A 15,075-nucleotide genomic window follows, 5' to 3' on the forward strand; every position below is an offset into this window, starting at 1 on the left:
CTCCCACAGATCCCTCCTGGCTCTAATCCCTCCTGCAGATACTGTCTGCTCCCATGATAACCCTAATCCTACCTGGATGCCACCTGTTCCCTACATCCCCTGATCCCTCCTGCAGATCCCACCTGCCTCACATCCCAATCCATCTCATGGATGCCACCTGCCCTCCCATCCCTCTGATCCTTCCCATGGATGCCACCTGCACCCAAAATCCCCTCACAAGCCCCAATCCATGCCCCCTCTCCCATTCTCCCAACCCCACTGCTAGACCTCCCCATCCTGACTTATTTTAGATTAGGCGAACATTTTTAATGCAATCTCACCTCTCCCTAACCCCTCTGAATTTTTGTACTTAGCCTCTAAGGGTTCAGACAGAAGTGTATCTCCCCTTTGTAACTGAGAACAATTTCCAGGAAGTGCTCTTAGTTACAATAATCCCCTGGAACAAACAGAAGTTCCCTGTTGGTTCCAGGGGGGAGGGGAATCTAGCTGCTGTCTGTAAGCCTGTAGCCAATTTTCCCTAGCAATGGCCCCTCCCCTTTCTCCCAGCCTGTCCCTGTTTCAGAACAGGAGGAGGGAAAGGGAGCAGAGGGAGCTCATTCTAGGGGTTTTCCACCCAGCTCTTGAGGGTGGGGTGGGTGAATTGAAGCCTTCCCCACCTCAGGGATAGGCTCCAATACACCTGCTCCACCCTCCAGCAGGAGCTGAAAACCCTCTGGACCAAACTCCCTTTACTCCTTTTCCCTCTTTCCATTCTGAAAGCAGATTGAAGCTGGCAGGCAACACAGGCAGAAATTCCAGAAGAGATTTTGTTTTGAAATATTTTCATCTGACTCCTCATGCAATGGAGGGTCAGATTCACACCTGATTGGCCATTTTTGGAGCTGTCTACAGCAGTGCACTTGTGTTTGGTCATGGCTATAAACTGCTTTTTGTGGCCAGATTTGGCTAAAAGTGTCACTTCTGTTTGCACCCTAAATGCCAACATACATTCCTGAGAAGGTTACTTTACCACCAACTATAGCTCTAATGTTGCTACTGAGTCTATGACAACTGAATCGTGAGCCCACCTAGAGTTAGTTGCAGGACTAGAGCTACATCAGGTGGAAATGAGGAAACTACCCCAAAAATGAGAGCGTGTGTGTAAAATATGGGCACAGAAGTTTGGTATTAGCATACAGAGTATTGTCCCTCTTGTGCATATAGTGGAAACCTGGCCCGTAAGTAATCTACCTGGGCTCCCATATTTAAAACCTTGGCCCAAGGGTTCTGGTAAAAATTCTACCAAGCTTTCTGTGAAGTACAACTGTCAACTCTGTTATTTGGCTAACTAGATCCTGGCTACTAGGGCTGTGCACAATTTTGCTGGCCATTTTGTTTCAATGCTGTTTTGACTAGATTGAAGCTGGAAACTGTGAAATTGAAATGAAATGGAAAGCTTTGAAACAGCTTCTAAACAAAATGAGGGCAGTCAAAACATTTAAAAAGTTTTGAAGCATTTTGAGTTTTGAAGCTGAAGCTGGGCTTGCCTGCAGAGAAACAGAAAACAAGGAAAGGGAGGGGGAATAGAGGGGAAGAGGCAGGAAGGACCTCTCTGACATTGACTGTAGCTGGCCAGTGACTGAGATCCTTCCCTGAGGTCCCTTCCAATCCCAGTGGTCTGGGGGAGGGATCAAAAAACAGAATAAAAGGCAGCATTGTTTGAACTAGCCTGCTTTCTGCCTTGGGGTCTGACAGTTACTGAGCTATGTTCAAGAAGCTCAGGAGCATTAGACAAGAAAGGCTACTGCTACCATTGATTTGATTTCCTACTTGCTAGAGTAGCAAGTGGGATTCCGCGATACCTTTTGCTTTCCTTCTAGACCTTTTTGTTTGTTATATTAATTGATTTATTCTTTTCAATTTCATAATTTCACATATGCTATCTGCCTGCACTGATGAGCCAAAACCATTTGGGGCAAGGGAACAAAACACATGAGCACCATGGGGATGCTGATGCACCTCTGCAGGTACCACCACCTTGCCCTTGGTCCTCGTCAGCCTGACACCAGTGGGAGTGTGCCCAAAGGAAAGTCCCCTTCTCACTCCAAAGCCCCGCTCCCCCCAAAGCAGAGGCAGGCCACCCTGGAACACTGGGGGAAAGGTGGACAGAAAGGGGGGCGCTTTGCAAGGGCAAGCGAGATCACCCAGATCATTGAGAAGATTCTTGCTGTGGATGGCCACCCCTCTACTTAGTTGAGCGGCCAGGGTTCAGGAGTCTAATGGCACTCATGGCCCCATCATGCCACGTGTCTGCACTCATCACCTTCACCAGGAGGTTGGTGCCCTCCCTATATGAGGCATGCAGAGAGCACTTGAGAGAGAACCTGCACAAGGCAAGTCCGCAGTGGCCTTATGCTTCACCTTGAACATCTGGAGCAGCCAGGGTGGAGATTATGCCTACCTCTCCCTCACACAGCACTGGTGTGACCAGTCAGGTCAGCCGTGGGCTCTCCACGGTGAGGTGATAGATGAGTTCCACATGGCAACAGTTATCATGGGGGCCATGAAACATTTAATGCAGGGGTGGCTCACTGAACAGGGTGAACTCACCCATGGGTTCATGGTCACTGACAATGAGGCCAATATGGTCAAGGCAATCTGTGATGCCAACTTGGTTGGCATCCACCGTGTGCACAAATTCCACCTCATATTCAGGGATGCCTTGGAGGGGGACAGGGCTGCTGGTGATGGTGCCAACACCACCAGCAAGCTCATTTCCAAATGCAGGAAAGTGGCAGTTTACTTCCACCAGAGCATCAAGGGGGGCAAGATGCTGTGGGACAAACGAGGAGAGCTGAACATGCTGCAGCACAAAATCATGCAGGATGTGGAGACTTGGTGGAATTCCACATACCTAATGCTTGAGAGGGTGTTGGAGCAACAGAAGGCCATCCATGAGAGGATCAGCAGCAGAGGATCATCATCAGCAGGGTGTAGTGGCTCAGGCACCTCTCAGCCTGCACAAACAGCCCTGCACTGGCGCAGCTGGAAGGGGAGCCACCTGTCCTCAAGGAACACCATCCCAGGTGGCCGCTTGTGCTGCTGTCAAGTTCTGGCAGCTAGAGCTGGACCCTGAACCTCCCTACCGTGACCACAGGAGCAAATGGCAAGGCTGGTGCTGGACATGTAGAACCTGACAAAAATTGCTTACTGCTCATTAGCTTTCCCAGCCCCGTCAATGCCTGCCCCACTCGGCCCCAGTGTCTTGGCTCCTTTAAAGAAAAAACAAAAAAAACTGTGCACTCACCAGCTCCTGGCAGCCAGGGGGCATTCCCCACTGCCCCCTACCACCCCACACTGCATTGGGGGCTCTACCATGAGCCCCCCAAAACCCTAACAGCTCCTGCAGAAGCTGCTGAGTGTGAGGCTTTAAAAAAAATAAAAGAACTAGGAACTGGGGCTGGGTGGGGCAGCTATCCTTGTGCCCCAGCCAGCCCCTCTACAGTAAGTTGAGCTGGGTCGGAGCAGCCCCAGGCTGGCTCCTAGTCTTCCTGCCAGCTGGGGCTGCTCCATCTCATTTCAACGTGCTGTGGTCCCAAGTGCACATGTAAACATGGCTCCCTGGAGCAATAAACTCTGACATGATAATCACTAGAGTTTACTGTGTCAGGGATCTATTTGGTAGCCATGTTGGTCTGAGAGAAGAGATACACACAGCTCTTGCTTCAGAGATGATACCTTTTATTAGACCAACTAAGTACTAGAAAAATGTTCCTTTCTTTGCTAACATTCAGGCACACACTCTTTATCAGGCTGAGGAGAGTTCACAGATTGTAAAAGTGCTCCTAGGTAGAAAATAAACTTCAATTTACACTTGGGAGATAGAGGCTGCAAGTATATTCCCCTGGGAATCTGAGAGTCCTTTTGTGAGAGAATTGCTCTGCGACGTACAGATTAGGTTGTCTTCTTCCTTGGAGGTGTCCAATGTCAAAGGCAGCTGAGGAGGTGAAAAAATCTATCACACGTGTAGATGCACCCACTGTGTATCTTCACCAGAACTACCAAAAGTCTCTCCTGATTAGAAACAGATAAAATCTTTTCCATGCTTTTGCAACTTTAAAACATATTGTTCTTCTCCGTCCTTCAACCTAAATCAGACTGCACACCATCTTTGCTAAATTCCTTAACAGTTATGATATTAAAATCAAGAATTCACTTCCCTTGCTTCATTTTTAATTCCTTTTATCTTCCTCCTGATCCACTCTCTTTTAGAGTTTTAGAATTGCTCCTTTGTCTAGGTTGTTGCACTGCAAATTCGTCTAAATGCTTCAAATAAAATATTTAGTTCTTTATATACTCCCTTTTTTATCCATCAACAGAATATCCATTTCTGTGGGCTTTTCATGACTACAATAAGCTCACAGCCTCAGCTAAATTAATGAACTGTAGCCCTTAGAAAACAATGTTACTTCCTATGTTTACTGATTGTCTTGGGTTTTTTTCCATGCTGTCTGAATCCAACTAGCATTGCTTATTTAGTTTTCCTTTGGACCAGCATTTTAATTTTCCTACTGCTTCTTTATTTTTCCACATGTGTTCATACTATTATAATCCATTCAGAAAATAATTTCATCTTCTCCAGGCATGTGGCATCAGACAACATACAGGATTTGAAAACAACAAGTCCTTGAATGATAAACACTTTTAAAAATCCTGCCACCATAATGTAGGTGTCTAAAGGAGATTTGCTGGCTACAAAACTTTTTTTGAAACTGGTTCTGAATTAATATTGTCCAATGCTTCATCATTCCTAACTGCTGGTGTGGCAAATATACCTCAAATATTCCCAGCGATGGCTGTTTTTTCACTGGCTGCAATTAATGCGACACGATAAATTTCCGGGGCACATTGTCTATATGTGTGCCTAGGACAGCAGCATTTCGAGCCAGTAAGTAACAGCCCCAGGCTGGCAGCAGGCTTGGGGAATCAGCCTTGGGCAGAGGAAGGGCTGGCTGGGGCATAAGAGGGCCAAGACTGCAGAGTTATGTGGCTGACCCCTCAAGCCTGATGCCAGCCCAGGGCTGCTCCACCCCAGCTGAAATCACTGCTGTCCCGGTCACCACCAACACAGTGCAGCAGTCATTTGCAGTCATTTTTAGCGCATTAAATGACTCCGCTGTTAGATAGTACTGTCCCCAACAGGACTATCTTACAGTGGAGTTAGTTAATTTACTGTGCCCTAATACCAGCACATGTGTAGACAGTGATGCTTTAATGCAGAGCTAATTAGTCAACTCACAGTAAAGCCCATGTGTAAATGCTCCCAGTGCCATCTAACTACTTGAATTTTTCCTTTTTTACTCAACAGCCCTAATCTGAGCTGGCACTTCAGCTCATGCTTGGGTTTGGTTATGATTTGGCATTCACTTAGTTCAATTGAAAAACTCCTATTGACCTTAGTAACTGGTTAAGACCCTTTAAATCATTCATAGATATTAATAAGCCTACTCATGTGTGTAAAGTCAATGTTTAAATACCTTTCTGAGCTGGAGTTAAAGAATATAGAATTTTTATTACATTTTAAGCTCCTGGGACAATTTCAGTTCTATCTTCCCTCAAACTTTCTTTTTATTCTGGCCCAAATTCTGCCTTTATTTATGTCCATGTGGTATTTTTGCAAATGACATAAATACATAATGAAAAGGCTTTTGTTACCTTCTCATTTCATACTTTACAATGGTAATCTATTGGTGCTTAATAAATGCCAGGTATATTGGCAAAGAGCTGCATTATCCCACCTTTACTCTTTAATGAGAAATATGGAGACTCTTTTTAACTCTATTAATGCAATAGCAGACACAGAACAATAAATCACTGTGGTCAGTGCTGTAACCACCCGAGTCTTTTGTTAGCCTGCTCAATAATCTCTTCCATGAGTTTATTTACTGTGGTAATCCATTTTCAAGGGTACTCACGGGAAGGACAGGAACTGCCATTAAATGATCATTAGTAACAGTGTGTGTTAGGAAAATAGTCTTGTTGGATCAGAAGAGAAGACAAACTGAAGTGATCACTCCTGTGAGTTGTAAATAATTTTGGGCAATCAGTCAAGCACCAAAGCAGCTTGACAGCCCTATTACATAATACATTAGAATTTCTTGAAACCAAATAATACATAAGATCCCCAAGAAAAGATGTTGGAACCACACATGTTCCTTTTGCCTTCCTCCTGGATGGTTGGGCTGTTATACAGACTACATGATTCAGTTTTCATATCAAATCCATTGGAGTCCTTTAATTCACTTAAATGGAATCTAAATTAGGTCCTAGTATTCAAAGGAATGGCATTTTTTAAGCTTGCATATTTGATCCGTATTGAGCTGGTTCATCAGTTCATTAGTGGTTCTTGGGCCTAGAATAGGCCATAGCATCTGGAACTTTTGCAAAGAAAATCATGTTTAGAAGGCAAAATGTCAAAGCTTGGAAGCAGTCTCACCCCAAGCACACTGTGCTACTGAGGCAGGCTGCCTTCTAAGCTGGAAGCTACCCGTGCAGTGCTTCAGGCAGGCTAATTATCATTGCTGAGTGCATGGCCAATTAACTTGCTCACAGCACTGTATGGATGCAGCTAAACTGCTTCTTACTGCAAGCAGCCTACTTGGAGCTCTTGATTCCCTAAAGCTAGGTGAATTCAAGCTGCCTTAGGTATGCCAGTACTAGCCAATCACTTCACCAGCACATAGCTGCTGAAACCATCTGACATCAGATGGGAGTATAGGTGCACAGGGAGCAAGCACAATAGCTCAGTGTTCCTTCCAAAGCTAGGAATGGAGTAATCCTGGAATCTCTTATTTCTGTTTCATTTTTGTGGTTGGCAGAATGACATCCTCATTTACTACTAAGGCTTGCTTCTTCCACATCTACATGAGGTGCTAACTGTGCAGTAGCATGTCACAGCACAAACAGTGCTAATACACTACTGCGCAGTATTATTAGGCAACTGCACAGTAGCAGCACTAAAAAGGCAAGTAGTGATGCTACTGCACAGTAACACCAGTTACTATGCATTGATTTAGTACTTGATTATACAAGTGCTAAACTTAATGCACAGTCATTAATTAACATGTAGATGTTCCCACGGTGTCATACTACTCTGGCTGCACATCCTACAAAGGCATGAATGAGAATTATAATGTGTAAAGCCTAGCATGTGTATTTTACAGAATTGGGACTTTAATTATACTTATTTGTCCCCTATGAACAGGATTCAGGTCTATGTCACTGTGTACCTCTTTTAACAGATATTTTCCCAACTGCTATCCTTGGAAGTTTAAGCAGGCCCAGCTACAGGCAGCATGGATCAGTGAAGTTATTCTTGCATTGCTTGCCAATCTTTTAATTAAGAGAAAAGAAAGTAATTATGAGAGGAAGGTGGTAGCTAAAACCAATCATTTGAACCTATTTCCTATGTACCTACATAGCACTAGGTGCTGAGGATCCTTCTGTTTCTCCATCTTAACCTATTTCCTACATTATGCCCTTTGATGTGAGAAAGACAGATGGACAATAAATAGATCAATAAATCTACTAAAAATGTAGCTCCTTTGGAAGAATTCTTTAAAGCCAGTGAAATGACATAAGAAAACAAGCCTTACTAAAAATCAGTGGAAGCTGTGGTCCTAAGCCATTTCTAAGCTGACCTTGTAAGATTTTCTGCTTTAGTGTTACAGTGCATTAGAAAGGCCCCCTGCCCCAGGAAAATGATCCGAAGTATCCCTGTTAGGCAAGCAGACTCCCTACACTAGCAATGGAGAGAATCAGATGCTTTACCTAAGGGTAATCCATGGTGTCCAGGTGCAGAATAAGGATGTTCTTACAATTAGTTAAAAGGAAATGCTAGGAACAAGGACAGGAGCACGTTTAAACTCCCCCAATAGCTTAGGCACCTCACTCAGGACCTCATATAACATGCCTCCATCATTTTGTGACCCAAAACTCCCAGAGGGGAGACACCTAACTGGCACAGGATGAACTTCCTACCTTCTTCCTAGTAGACTAGTAGTTAAAGCACTCACCCAGGAAGTGGATTTTGGTCTCACCTTACTCTGAGGCAACTCAAACCCACCTCTCCCATTTCCAAGGAGGGTGCCTTAACCACCAAGGTAAGAGGTAAGCTGGGTGGAACCTCCACTCTTCCTGTTGAAGCCACAGAACACCCAAGAGTGCAAGCTTCATGAGGTCAGAAGGGGAAAAAACTGAATCTGTCACCCATTGGCTGAGTCTACATGAGACATTGACTGCACAGCTGTTACTGAGCAGTCATTAAGTACTAAATGACTGTGTAGTAACCAGAGCTACTGCACAGTAGTGTCTCCAAATGGTGTTTTAGTGATGCTGATTACACAGTAGCTTATTACTAATACACAGTAGTTTGTTACTATTGCACGGTAGTGTTGCATCATGCTTCATGCCATACAACACTATTGTGCAGTAGTAATAAGCTACTGTTCAGTTAGCGTCTCGCGTAGATGTGGCCAGTGATACAGGTATTCCTCCTAGCAGAGGAAAGCACTAAGTTCTGGCCCCTACTGCTAGGGTTATTTCTGGTTTTTAACTGATAACCACCTAATATAAAACACACACATTCTGACATTTTCTTTTCTTTATATAAAACATTAAGAATAAACTATTTATTCATTTCATTCCAAACTTCTTAGCCAATTCACCTTCAGGAGAGTCTCCAAATGCTTCCCAAAATGACTCCATTGTCTTTGTGCAAACACAGTTGCCTAGTAGGCAATATCAAATAACCATTATTTTCAGAGTAAAGGTGTCTGCTGTAAGTTTATTTTGACTTTAAATTCCATTTATGTTCCTCATCTTACTAGTCGCATTGTCTCGAAAGCAGTAATTTATACTGACATTGTTTACGGTAGTTAAGGTTTTGCTATTTCAAAATGATTTCCCCTAGAAAGCAACCTTTGGGCTGTTTTTGTAGTTGTCATCACAGACTGCTGAAATTAGGGTTCTTAAATCTTTTCCTCTGACTTAACGGTGCCGGATCCTCTGGCATCTGTGTACTTACTAAGTCTTCTAAATGGGGTGGCGCAATATTAGTAAATTATTTTACACTGGGACTAGATTCTCAGATTTATTAGATGGTGCCTTTTGATATCAGTGTTGTGTCAGATCATATTATATACGATGCAGCATTTCAACATGCAGACCTGAAAGGCATATTACAGTATAACATACCTTGATGTGTGAAGTGTTCAGATTAAATTCCCACTCTTTGTTGTAGTAAGGAGACATTTGAAACATTCTTGTCAGGGCTGGGGTGATGCTTATGAAAGACTTCCAGACACAAAGCATAGCTGCAAGGTTATAAAGTAGTGAACAGCTTGTCACTGCTTCTCTGTGGGCACATTTACACGAGACATGTACTGCACATTTAACTAATTAGCTGCATAGTAAATGTCTCAGTATTTACATGTGTGCCCCTATTAGGCTGAAGTAAATGAATTTATTCTGCAGCAGCAGGCATGTAGACACTGCCCAGCTGGCTGGGACACAAGGGTGTTTCATTGCAGGGTCTACCTGCCAGCTAGCCCCACACTGCATCTCCCTTGTGACTCACCTGGCCCCTCCTCAACACACTGAGCAAGTGAAAGCAGCCCCAGCCTGGCAGGCTGAGCCCCAGGACCCCTGGCAGCTGGGGCGTCTCTGTGCAGGCTCCATGTGCGGCACCTAAATAAACTGTGGAATGTATGGCTTTTAAGCACACGTTCAAACAGAGCGCCTGGGAATAATTAACTCCAGAGCAATAAGCTCTTCAGTTTATTCAGGCACCGTAACTGCATGTGTAGATGCACCCTGTAAGAACTTTAAAATGATTGAACTGCATCCTTTATGATATGGAACAATGAAGAGCATGAGTCCAGTAGCCAATCAGGTCCAAAGCACATGAGGATGAGTCACCCTACCAGTGTGGGAATATGAGCTATCACAGTTCCAGCAATTAAAAGAATCAGGTATTTAAATTATAGTTTAATACTATCTGTTATATGCTCTCCAATTTTAAACTTTAATAACTCTGTTACATGTTACATTATGAACCACAAAATGTTGATTGGTATTAGTGCTAGCTTGAGTTTGGAGCAGTCACAATTCAGGTGAACAGGGGCCTGGAGGAAGGAAATGTAAAAATCTCCACGCTTCCCACGTCCTAGTCTGGGTTTCCTCCCTATTCCTTGGGCTTTCCTGATTCCCCTTGCCCTGAAGGCTCCCCCACACCCACCTCCCGCTTACTTGTGGATGTCCACACTGTCTGTCCCAGGGAAGGGTTAACCTGCCTGACTAGCTGCCACAACTCTGTCAGGCTGCTGCTCTTTTTCTGGGCTGAGCCTTACAAAAGCAAACCAATTGATTAAGGTGAGAAACTACAAAAGACATAGCTGAGGGTTAACAGTGACAACCAACCTTAGAGAATGACTTGTTGAAAAATCAGTTATCTAAGCAGTAGAGACACTTTTGAAAACCCAAGGTACCTATCTGCATCTCTAGGTACCTAAATGCTCCTGGAAAAAAAGAACCCCCAACACCCCTGACTGAATAAATGACTCCATACACTGGTGTGGTAACTCTGAATGTATACTGATTTCCATGTACCCTGTTTGAGCATGGTAAAAAAGAAGATACTATTATTTTTATTAGAGCTAAAATGCAAATTAGTTCCTTACACAATCAGTGAGCCAAGGTGTGGGTGTCAAACATTTCAAATAAGGCAATAGAGCAGATACAAGGTAGTAAAAATTAGGGACCTCAGTAAGTATTCATACTCATTATACAAGAGCTATCAATGATTTATTTATAATTAGTTCATCCCACTTGGGCCATCTTCCTGGAAATGGTTCATCTGTTAGTTAAACTTCAACCTTAAATCATGTGTTTTTTCTTCTTGTGTTCTTGTTTCTTTTCTACACCAGTGATTTTTCATTTTTATTTATTTATTTATTTGCTTCTTTGAGGCCAAATCTCACATTCATTTTGGGATGGATCCTGTACTGAGAATTCAAAGCCCAGGGGTTAAAGAGGCAGAGGCTTTTCTCCAAAATGACAGCCACAGGGAAGGCAGCTGCAGGCTAAAATGGCATTCTGTGCAAGGGAGAGGACCCAGGATATACTCCAACTGCTCGGCCAGAGAGAAAGTTCATAGTGGATCATAGTGCATTATAAGTGGTTTTATCTGGATGGAGAAAATGTTGAGAAAGAAGGACATAAAATTTGACTCTCATGGCCAGCAGGAGTCAAGAGATGAATGTTGACCTGAAACAGAACTTTCTGATTTGTGCCTGCTGAAACCTGCTGTGTCAAATGTAAAACAGAAATACTTATGCATGGATTTTCATTCAGAGAAAAATTCAAACCCTTCAACTTTTAATTCTTATTTGGGATAAATATTTGTAGGGTGGATGAATAATCACAGTACTACTGTAGTGACAGGGAGTTGGGGACCACAGCAAAGGGACCAGAATCTTTGTCCTTCCTAATTTTAAGACCAAAACAAATGTTTTCACTGCTTAGTTGTAGCAATTAGTCAGTTAATTTAGGTGGAAGGTAAAGCACAGGTAGATTATGAGGCAATAAACACGCATGCAGACACTCACCATCACTAGAAGTTGAATCACTTTTCTATCAGAGAAGTGTTATCAGAGTAAAACGACAACAAACTATGACAAAGATTCTCTTTGGAAAGTAATCAGTTTTTAAACTAGTTTAACACTTTTCTCTTTCAGTTTGTTTCTGTGCTTAATAGCTGACATGGCTGTAAATCCAAAGAGAAGTGCCTTCTACTCCTCTTTGATAAATAGATCAGACTGAATGTGACAGATTTTTTTGAAATTACGGACCTGACTTTCATTAAAAAAAGTGTAGAAATATCCCCCTCAGCAATCTTCAGCTAAGCTTTCCCAATCATAAGCAGAAAGCTATGCATTTATCCTTCAGGGAAGTGTCTATTCTGTCCAAAACATTATTTTTCTACAGTAGGTACTGGCATGAATTCATTCCCTTACTGCTGGTGAATTAAATTTCAACTATTATTTTTTAGACGATTGTCCTTAGAGCATTACCCTTTGGTCTACAATTTTTGATGTAGAAACATTGAAACAAAATAATCCAGTATTACCACCCATGGTCTAGGTTGGTCCTGAGACCCAGGCTTTGAGACAATGGATTTAAGAGATATTGTTTTACAACTTAACTAGCAGATTTTTCACAGTACTTGAAATTGCTATCCATTTTTGCACCCTGTAAATAAGAAGCTGCATAGCCTCCCAGAAGTCTTACAGAAGGATTCAGGACCACGTACGTGTTATCACATATCCCTTATGGTTTCAACAGATCTTTTGTTGACAAATATTTCCACATGTTGTTATATGCAGAAAGCAATATCTGCCTCCAGGTGGTAGCAGTCTATGGCCTGATGGCTGAATCTGGTCCTTGAAGAGTTTGGATCCAGCCCATAGCAGCATGCAGAAATTGGCAGCACAAGAGGGGGCAGCATAGTCCAGTCCAGGCAGCAGAAGGGGGGTTTCCAGGGTCCTACTGACTTCCCAATTCCATCTGTTTCCTCCACAGACTTTGCTGACTGCCTGAGCCTCCCTCTGTGTTCCTACAGCACTGCCAAACTTAACACTGACTATCACTCTTGACCACTTGAATTGGTGGGAAGGGTAAGCACAGGTTACTTGGGTGCTCCAGGAGAAGGAGATTTGCAGCTTATAGCAGGCTGCTGGCTTGCAAGTGGTGGCCCATGGTGGAAAAAAATGATGCCAGTTCTTGGAGTATATCAGTCAAAAGCAAGATTTGATACACAGTAGCACTCCCCACTCACAAATAGTCCCATTAGAGCCAAGGAAGTGGCTGGAGGAATAAAGTAACATGCTATCCAAAATGAATATGGGTAGACAGGTTTGGGTCCCAGAGATGTATAAAGGATAGATTCTTAGGGTACTGCAGAGGTTACATTTAGATCGACCAAATGCCCATCTGTGCAGGCATTCAGAAATTTTCAAACCTAAAATGGCAGGCCCAATCTAAATTAGTTTACTTTAGTATGTGGTGGTAAGATGATTTCCAGAATAGTCTGTACCCAAGTGGCTATGGTATTCCCTTGTAAAGTAGTAGATGAGGTCTTGACCCTCTAGTTTTCCACATTCAGACTGTGGAGGTCATGGAAATCTGAGCTCCCCCCCACCCCCAAGTACTCTAATCATTAGATCACAACCAGCACCTCTTTCTTTCTTTGTCTTTGAACATAAAAGCTGCTACTGATGTTCTGTGCTGTCCCAATGCAGGACATATCCCATAAGTGCGTTCAAGACACACCAACCAGATAGCATCACTCAGGGGATATAGGTAGGGAAATGCCTAGCTCGGATCTTACTGAAGCTTAAACACAAGCTAGGCATCAAGCTGCTAACTTCTAAGCAAGTAGAACCCATTCTGTTACTTCCCAGAAGTGGAGCCTTAGGTATTGAGGGAAATGTACCCAAGGCAGCCTAGAGGTCTTCAGTCTGAAGGAACCTGAAGCTTTAGGTTAGGGTGTTTGTTTCATTTATTGGTTTTTATTTTCTTTTGAATCAGACTGAATTAGGCACTTATGTTCTACCAAACTGCTGATATCTCTAACAAACTCCTTTCATACATCTAACTTTTTGCCCATATAGATCTCAGTTCCGCATCTGTAAAATGGGAATAATAGCACTTTCTTTCATCACATGAGTGTTGTGAAGATAGTTGTATTAAGGACTGAGGCATTAATCTGGGAACAGATAAGTACTTGAAACAGCAGCTTAAAAGGGGGCATGATGCCACTAGTTTAAAAAGTAAATTTTAAAATGGTTTGGCCTCAGAATCAATTTGCAACTTTTAGAGCAATAGCCCTGCTATTTCTCTCACTCACTGCAAGGCGGAAATGTAGAAGCAAACTAATAAATTATATGTATTTTAGCAAAAAACCTTAGCTTCTCTCAATTGAAATATGACTTTATTTTCCCTGTAGCTTATTCAGCTTTTCAGGACTGAAATTGAGTTATTTGTTGCAAATATTGATTGACCATTTGGCCATTTTTCTCATCATCCCTGAATCTCAAATGCCCCAGACCCAAATTTCTATGAATAAATTTGTTCTTTTTAAGCATTTACCAAATAATTATGTCATATTCTGAAACTCACAGCATGCTGCACATCTTAATAAAGAGAACCTCTCAGAGGAGGTTTTCACTTTCATTGGTAATACCTCTATATCAACAACAGTAATTATTTATGTGGAAAAGTAGTACTAGAAAATATTCAGTATATTTTTACCTTATTTAGATATTGTTTGAAAAGGAGAAGTGAGGAGGGTCTAATACTCTATAACCTGGGCACTCTCTGCAGTCTGTAAAACTAGCATTCCAGAGACCACTGGCCATGAAGCCACTGTTTTTTGTAAATTCATTTTATCTTATGTATTGTTATTCATGGCTCATATCAACTTTACATTAACTTCTATTTATAGTATGCACCTGTTTCTGAGTCAAATGATATTACCATATTTACTGAAATATAAGACAACCTTGATCATAAGATGATCCCTCCAATAATTAGAGTCTATATCGAGAAAATTAATACATTTGTTATAATTTGCCAGGTCAATAATCTAATTATTAGAAGTTTGCCTTGAATTTGCCCCCCTCCCCCTGCTACAGTAGGGTAAATAAATCTGGGGCTCTTCACTCTCTGCTTCCACCCAACTTTTTCCTCCACCCTCAGACCAATCACAACCTCTCCATTCAATAACAGATATTCAGTCAGAGCTGTGTTTAATGCCCTTGGCATTAGGACATAAAATGGGCAGCCTCCCACATTATTACATCCTCTTTTATACATGAAGTCATGGCAGGTGAGATAGGGAAGACTGCCCTAGACAGGTGGGCAGGCCAGCTTTGTGCCCAGCCTTGGGACATCCCCCTGTCACACAAACAATCAAGCAAACCTATATATCTACCAAATCCTAGTGCTGTCATCAGAGACAAATTATATCTGGCCAGG

At 42.6% G+C, this 15,075-nt stretch overlaps 1 long non-coding RNA gene across 1 annotated transcript; it reads right to left on the reverse strand.

Moving 5' to 3' along the window:
• Window positions 1–3,699: 3,699 nt before the first annotated feature.
• LOC109286301 (uncharacterized) lies at window positions 3,700–9,705 on the reverse strand. Its single transcript, XR_002094292.1, has 3 exons — window positions 9,617–9,705; window positions 9,235–9,353; window positions 3,700–3,976 (listed from the first exon to the last, which is right to left on the reverse strand). It is a non-coding gene; the product is annotated as an uncharacterized LOC109286301 (long non-coding RNA).
• Window positions 9,706–15,075: the final 5,370 nt, after the last annotated feature.

Source organism: Alligator mississippiensis, chromosome 2 (assembly GCF_030867095.1).
Source record: "Alligator mississippiensis isolate rAllMis1 chromosome 2, rAllMis1, whole genome shotgun sequence".
Lineage (NCBI taxonomy): Eukaryota > Metazoa > Chordata > Crocodylia > Alligatoridae > Alligator > Alligator mississippiensis.